The sequence below is a fragment of the Sinocyclocheilus grahami genome, unplaced genomic scaffold (assembly GCF_001515645.1).
Source record: "Sinocyclocheilus grahami isolate Dianchi unplaced genomic scaffold, SAMN03320097.WGS_v1.1 scaffold17.1, whole genome shotgun sequence".
Classification (NCBI taxonomy): domain Eukaryota; kingdom Metazoa; phylum Chordata; class Actinopteri; order Cypriniformes; family Cyprinidae; genus Sinocyclocheilus; species Sinocyclocheilus grahami.
In genome coordinates this window covers 1,742,885-1,751,259 of record NW_015505196.1, presented here as the reverse complement: position 1 = coordinate 1,751,259, position 8,375 = coordinate 1,742,885, and the positions used below count along the sequence as shown (strand labels likewise).

General features: G+C 41.7%; 1 pseudogene; it reads right to left on the bottom strand.

Moving 5' to 3' along the window:
* Positions 1–632: 632 nt before the first annotated feature.
* The window catches only part of LOC107550786 (centrosomal protein of 44 kDa-like), a 10,267-nt pseudogene continuing 2,524 nt past the window's right edge, over positions 633–8,375 (bottom strand).

The following is an 8,375-nucleotide window of genomic DNA, read 5'->3' as shown; positions in this document are numbered from 1 at the left end:
AACAAATACATGGCATTATTATTAATGCACAAAAACATCATCCAGTCATTACACATTTTACTTTATCTAACATTCAAGTGAATGCACAACTGTTGTGTGGCAATGGACTGATGCAGCATTCAGGACAGGGTGCAATACAGAAAACTGACTTCAGAGGACGCTATAAAGTAATTTACCATTAGGTTTTACATGGGTAGCAGTGACATCTAGAGGACAAGACACTTATTACTTACAACTTACAACTGTAGAATCAGTAGGAGGGCATATTAAAACACTGTTCTATCAAAAAAAATATTTAAAAAAATAAATAAAATGTACTTACCCTCACCGTCTTCTACGTTGTTGTTGTTTTTCCCCCCAGTGGAACCCTTCACACAACTTTTTCTCATACAATTCACAAAATTCCCAAATTGACAAATGTATTAATAATAATAATAATAATAAAAACCTTTGTGTGTAGAACAGACTGAAATGTAGGGGTTTTACCTCAATCTGCCACTTCTGAAAACTCACAATCAAATACGCGAGTTTTCAAAAAATAATTTTTGTTATGACACAAGAACCAGTGAAGACTAATAAAAAGTATATATTCGATTTATTCGAAATACAGTTGCCACCATATTGTATTGGGAAATACTTTTAAAGAATTACAATTTTGGTCTGTTTATCAGTAAGTCTTTGCTACACTTATTTTGGAACAATATGAAAATTTGTTAATTTTTTTAATGACAAATTTAATTCCTTTAAAATACGTTTCTCTGGACTAAGAATAAATTTACATTGTGGGTTCTATGTTTTGCAGAATGTTAGATGTATCCTTTATCCTGAAATGGGACAGAAAAAAAAACAATGTATTGATGTGCAATCCTTTGTCTAAGTGACCATTTTTCTTTATCACACCCAAAACACAACCCTTCAAGAGAAATGCTAAACTATTTATAAAAAAAATAATACTTACATGTGAACTATTCTGTCCAGCCTTTCTTTAAAATTCTAAGAAACAGGAAGAAGAAAAAAGACTGTAGCCGTTATTAAACAAACTTATCTTGAAAATTTGGTGGATGGATGGATGGCTAGTCACCTGGGGAGCTGTCAGAGGAGAACTGCCTGGAGTGTGCCCATTATCACTGATGTCAGATGGTGGATGAATCACCGTAGAAACGCCACTCACAGATACTTTAACACAGATACAAATGGAAAAAAAAGAAATCAAACAGATTCTTTAAATTACTACAATTTTAAAACTAAAATGTTGCCACATACCTGTGCCCTCTTTGAATCTACCATTGTCTGTGCTGAGGACACCATCTCCTGAACTTAGGCCCTACAGAAATAGAGAGAAAAACTTTGTAAAAACTTTTTGTAAGCACCACAAAACACATTAACTCGTCTGATATGCATTACTTTTGCAATGTCAACTTGTCATTAATAAAGCAATAAGCCCCAAGAAGCCGTGGTTTATATTTATATTCTTATATTTATATTTATAACAGCTAAGGGGGTTCTAACAACGCCCCTTAGCTGTTATAAATTCACTGTAAACCACGGCTTCACGGGGCTTATTGCTTTTATAAAATGGTTATTCCATATACGTAGTAAGGTTTCACAAAATAAAACAGAGCAAATAAAGTATAATGATATTAATAAAAACATTATTCTTCCGCCAAACAATGCAGTTCCTCAGAATCAGGTGTGGTTGCAACAAAGTGTTTGCCAAGCAACACACAAACGTGAAAGCCAATCAGAATCAAGGACCGGAACTATCCGTTTTATAAAACAAATCCTAAAATAACACGCTCATATGCTTTAAACAGTTTGCAGTCTTCCTAAAATACTGTACTTTCCAAATGAATTTCCCATTTTTGAAACTAACACATGTGAGAGCTTTGCTAGTGCATGTGTATCTGCGCTGGAGAATGTCACTGCTTTTCACCACGAAACGCAAGCTTGATCATCAAAGTGAGTTTTGGGAGAAAGCAGCATTTTGCCACAATTGCAATAGAAATTAAAATTTACAGTTCCAAACCTCCGAACAGATGTCAATCTCCTGTACCTGTGCTGAGGTCAATGCCTGCCTGGTCTCCAGCAGCAGCACACGACTCTCCCAAGTTCTCCCACTGGTTGCTCTCAATGATAATCTTGCCAGCCAAGCTTTTCTCCAGTGCATGTATCCTGCGTTCCATAAGGGCCAATCGCTGCTCCAGTCTGCCAACACTCTCCAGAAGACTTGATTCTACGCCCCTCAGCCGGCTCAACAAAACCCACTCCTAACAAGACAGCATGTGCATTAGATTGGATTGAACAAGTTCAGAACTTTGAAGAAGATTCTTTGTACTAGGAACTGGCATTTTGAGTAATTGTGTAGTTGAGTTCTAAAAAAAAATGACTCCCCCAAAGCTATTTAGGTTAAAAAATATTTGAAAAAATAATGCTCGACTAGTTGATTGTCATGCACCTCTCTCCGTGTAAATGTGTTGCAGGATGCGCATTCTCACAATTGACTCTGCAGTTTGAGAGGAGTCCTCAAAACGCTCGCAGTCTAAGCCCCTCTTTTCTGTTTCCTCATCCTGCTGTGGCTGCTCTTCTGAGGAGCTTTTGAGGAGCTGGTGCTGAGACGCTGCCAAGATGCCTTTCTACCAGTGGCTGCTTCTGAGGTACCTAAGAGAGAGGGAAACAGCTATAATAATAATAATGATAATCATAATAATAATGATTATTATTATTATCAAATCACTTACTGTCAGGGCTGTTAACTCCAGTGAGTTACTCTCAGCAGAAGAAATCTCATTTTTAGTGCAGCTCTTAAAATGAGGCCTTCTCTTTGGCTTACTAACATGCTGTAAGAAAACAGAACAAACAATGTGTCTACTAATATTATATTATATTATATTATAATATATATATTATTATATAATATAATTCACAAGTTGATCATATATTTTCCTAAAATATGGCCAATAACCAATAAATGTCTGATATTATATATTTGCAATATTATATCTAAATAGATTAAAAAACACTAAAATGAAAATAAACCATATCAAACAAACAAACTAACCAACAAATAAATAAATATAGGCCAATAATTGAAATGGTACCATATCTCTATATAAGAAAAACTGTACGTGGGTAAATCTTTCAGATACCTTGCTCTCTTTAGTGAGTTCTTTGTGTTTGTTGAGAACAAGGCCAATTATATCACAGAGAATGATGACTTTCCTCTCAGTAAAGCCAAACTGAAGAAACTGCTGTTTGGTTAACAGTGGCTTATAGCTGAAAACATCCCGCAAGACCTATATTTTAAAAGATTTTCCCATGAAAATGCAGATACAACAAAAAAAAAAACAGTGATAAAATAAATGGTTTATTACGGGGTTTAATGTATTGAAAGAATTGGAAGGAAATTATCCCCTAAGTGGATTACAATTTTAGATTTGTAGAATTTCTGGTTCAGGAGGTACTCCAGAGGAACCACCAAGACTAATCACAGGAATAAGCCAGATGTAAACAGTGAGCTGTAGCACAAAGGGAAAATGACGAGTGGAAAAAAATATGACAAAACTGCTAAACACTGCTTTCCTGTTAAATGCCACCAAGGTCCTCAAGGTAATATGATGGGACCACTAATATCCCCCAGAATATTTCATGTGAGCTGCACATTATCCTGGGATGAAGGCCAGATCTCTTTTAGAACTGCATGAATGGTCAATGAACAGGAGGAAGTGCCGAAAGACAGAGCAGCACTTCAGTCCCACGGCTAAACATACAGAATCGGCTTTGAGTTAATCTGAGATCAGACTTGGACCAACATGAAGGCCAGCCTCCTTTTTTTCTTCTCTCACTGCAGGAGAGAGACATGAGCAGAGAATTGCCATTACTCAAGACTTGGTGGAGAAGAGCTGCCAGTTGAACATCTGAATGCTTTGCTGGAGAATAGAGATACAGATGCTGTGAATCACAGAGAGACCTGCATTTCTGATGTGGGGTGAAATCCTCCCAGATCAGGGACAGTGCCAATAAATAAGGCTATTAGGACAGCCAACACAAAGCCTGGCTTTGTAAATTTCATTACATGTGAAATTGCTTTTTCAAAAAGAAATCCACCTCATTAAAGGCGGAGTGAAAAACATTCGTTCATAGTTCTAAACTCTATGTAGTTTGACCTCAAAAATTAACTTTCTGTCCTCACGAATGAGACAAAGCAGCTACAACCACTTTGATCCATTTAAAACAACCAATTCCTTAAAACCACTAGCTCTCGAAAGAAATTACAAACAGTTTATAAAAGTCCAATTAAAGGGGGTGCAAAAAATGCATGCTAATAAAGATCTGTAGTTGATTTCAAATAAAAATTATCCAATAGCTCTGACCCTAAAGCATGAATGGGATGAATATATTTTAAAGGGATAGTTCACAAATGAAAATTGTGTCAACATTAAGTCTTCATTTCTTTTTCTGTGGAATATAAAAGTATTTTGAAACAATGTTTTCCTGTGTTTCTTTTTGTCAATGGACACCAAAACTGTTTGGTTACCAACATTCTTTAAAAATATGTTATTTTGCGTTCAGCAGGTGAAAAAAATGAATAAATAAATAAATTTTTGGCTTAAATTTGTGTTCAAATTATTTAAGTCAAAGTTCAGTTAAAAGGATGTATAATACATAATAAGCTACATAATAAAAAATAATATATAGTAGTATATAAGGTAATGCAATTCACCTTGTAAACATTCTCAATAAATCGTAAATCACTCAATCCGGTTAGTTCCACGCCATAATCAACCAGGTGATCTGTGAGTGAGGGGGAAAAGGACGTGAAGGCAAAGCTCACAATAGGAAGACAAGCTGATGGATCTCCCACAGCCAATCTGGAAGCATAAAACCCAACATCAAATTATGAAGCACTGTACTGACAAACCACACATTAAAAAGCGTCACAAAATCAACGCCACATAAAGGTTTTAAATCAAATATAAAAGTTATTTATTTATAACATGGCAGCACTAAATAACAGTCTTAAATTGTCTGCAAGCTATTTTGAGTGTCGTGCTGGAGACAAATTAAGTCATATTTCTGGATCATCTCCAGCACATACAAGCCAAATGGATCTGTCTTTTCTAAAAGCACGTTGTGCTTGATGCATCTCACATCAAAACCTCTTCACTGAGCATCTGATGTGCAGCTTGGGTTCCTGGTGGAGAAACGGAGCTGGTTTTTGTAAAGCCTGTTTACAAGATATCTCAGCACTGGAGAGGCTCCGGACAAGTCTGAAACTTTCCAAACCTCAAAACAAAATGTGGACATGAAACACTGGCAGAGCCCCATTTTGGATGTATATACGAGTCAAGATGTTTAAAGCCTATGCCAAAAAAAGTGGGGTTGGAGCTGGGGACATCAATGTCTAATGAATTAAATCCCGCATATATCATCTCCGCTGACTGCATAGGAAAAAGTCATTCAGAAGAGCTATGGATTCATAAAGCCTAGATTGAGTCCTGTGAAGTGAAGGAGATTTGTATCTACTCAAAATCTAGGATTTGTCCCCGTGGTCACATTTTACTAAAGGGGGTCCCTTTATTCATTTAATTGAGCTTTAAGGAAAATATATAGAGGCTAGAACCTGCTTTAAACAGCAAAAGGATACATGGTAAACAAACATTTTGAATTTAATTTACTATATTCTGCACCTTCTTGTCAACTATGTTTGCAAGTACACAGCAGAATTATATTTTGGGCCACTGTCAAAGATCTTTTGCAGCGACCCAGACCCAGACCCTAATCAGTGGTTCATTCTGCTAAACTGATGTTGTGTGACCTCCTACATGACATTGCTACAAGAAGAACACCATATCACACCTTTCTTTCCCCCATTTCTGCAATGAAGACCTCAGCCTGTCTCTTTGACAGCTGATCAACCACTTCAACCTTACCTCCCCCAGCAAATGTTTCTTTCTCCCCCTCTAGGTCACTCAAACATAAAAGGGCTGCCATAGGACTAGTTCACATTATAACATTTAGAGCAAGCTATGATCTTTTTAAATTACCGTTGCTAACATGAATGCTGCGCAATAATTAATATTTATAAAATGCTGACTCTGAATTGAAAATTTTTCATTTTTACACACTCCTGAATTTCCCTGAGCAGAATAAGTTGCCAACTGAATTTTATTACAGTTTAATCCAGTTATAGATGAATTTCAACATTTTTAAAAAGTCAAACATATGAAAAAGTTGTCCTGTTTTCTGAGGGGGAAAAAATAAAATAATCTAGTTTGTAGAATGTATACAGTATATACTAGTAATGGTTCCCTCTCGAGCTTTCACGAGACATCACAGAGATATTTCTCTGTTACGGGAACTCCTTCCCTTCCAACCTTTCCTGAAGTCCTATTGGCTCCCGCCAGTCCAAATGTCTGGCCAATTGACGCGAAGTATGCAAATCGCATGCAATACTGACGAGCTCGAGAGGCAGTATAAAATGCGGTGCACGCGACAATTACGTCAGAATCTTCTACTTCACCTGTTGAATTCACTATGGCAACAATCTGCAAGATCTGCATGGGACCGATAGAGCCGCCGGATCAGCATGACTGCTGCGTCGCCTGCCTGGGACTGGCCCACGCCGAGGCAGCGCTGGACGAGTCCAACTGCGGGCATTGTGCGGACCTTCCGGCCCACGTGCTGCGGACCCGCCGCTGGTGGGCCCTCCCGGTGACGGGAGCGTCGTCTTGTCGTTCCACCAACCCCAACGGTCACTCCATTCCCCAGTCTCACTCCCCGGGGACTGCTTCCGCCCTCCTTCCAACATCGCAGAGTTTGTATCCTTTGGGCCCTCCCGGTGACGGGAGCGTCGTCTTGTCGTTCCACCAACCCCAACGGTCACTCCATTCCCCAGTCTCACTCCCCGAGGACTGCTTCCGCCCTCCTTCCAACATCGCAGAGTTTGTATCCTTTAGCCAGGAGGAGGGGGATGACTCGATGTCCATCTCGGCCTCGGAGAGGGAGGATTGGGCGGGATCGGAGTCCGATCAGCCGGACAGCAATGCCGAGGTGCGCTTTCCAGCAGCAGACGGTGAGATCCAGATCCTCATCGGCACCTGGCTCTTACCAGCAGAGGGATAACCCCAGGCCAGCGACCACAGCGGTGACGGCTAACGTTACATCTCCTCGCCGGATTTCCGGAGGAAGGCATGGGGTCCTGGGAGGAAACGGCACGGCCAGCAGAGGAGTCCGCGACGTGACTCTCGCCTGCCGCCGCCGGCGGCTAAGCCGTAATCCTGACGGTCTGAAGAGAGGAGGAGAGTGTGTGAGCGGCCCGGCTCCCAAGCGCCACAAGTTCATGTTTTCAAACGTTTGTGTGTTGGATGTTCATTCAATAAAAATGCATATATTATCACAAGAAGAGCTATTTCCTCCTCACTCAGTCAGTGCGGTGGCGCTCGCCTCGCCTCAGAGCAGTGCAGAGCCGCCACTCACACACTCGCCGGCGCATCCAACGACCAAGCCGCTAAAGCCGCTATGACATATCTGGGAGTGTGCTTCGACTCGGTGGAGATGAGAGCCCGCCGCTCTCGGGAGCGCTTGGCGGCCATTTTGTCATCCCTGCGCCATTTGAGACTGGGCAGCTCTGTTCACTTGAAGGAATTTCAGAGGCTGCTGGGGCTCATGGCGTCTGCTGCAGCGGTATGTCACCTGGGCTTACTACACATGCGCCCCCTGCAATTATGGTTGAAATCTCGAGTCCCTTGGACGGCGTGGACTTTCGGCCGTTTGCGCATCGCGGTCTCCCGCGGCTGCATCGAAGCTCTGAGGCTGTGGCACAACCCAGATCTCTTCAGCCGGGGGGTTCCCCTGGGCTTGGTGACGTTGTGCGTTGTGGTCACGACGGATGCATCGACTCGCGGCTGGGGAGCAGTGTGCGAGGGCATGCCGGCTTCGGGGCTGTGGTCAGAACCCCAGAGCCGGTGGCACATAAACCGCTTGGAGCTGGAAGCAGTGTTCTTAGCTCTAAAGGGTTTTTAGCCGCAGCTGGAACAGCGACAGGTACTGATTCGCACCGACAACATGTCTGTGGTCTCGTACATAAATCACCAAGGAGGCGTACGTTCCAGGGCTTTGTACAAGCAAGCAGCGGATCTCCTGCTATGGGCGAACCGTCACTTTCTCTCCATCAGAGCAGCGCACATCCCCGGTCTCCTGAACCGCGGGGCGGACATGCTTTCGAGGAAGGGGATTCCTCAAGGAGAGTGGAGGTTGAACAGCGAGTCGGTGTGGATGATTTGGACCCGCTACGGGAGAGCGGAGGTGGATCTGTTCGCCACAAGCGAGAATGCGCACTGCCCGCTGTTCTTCTCCCTGTCTCACTCCCCGCTGGA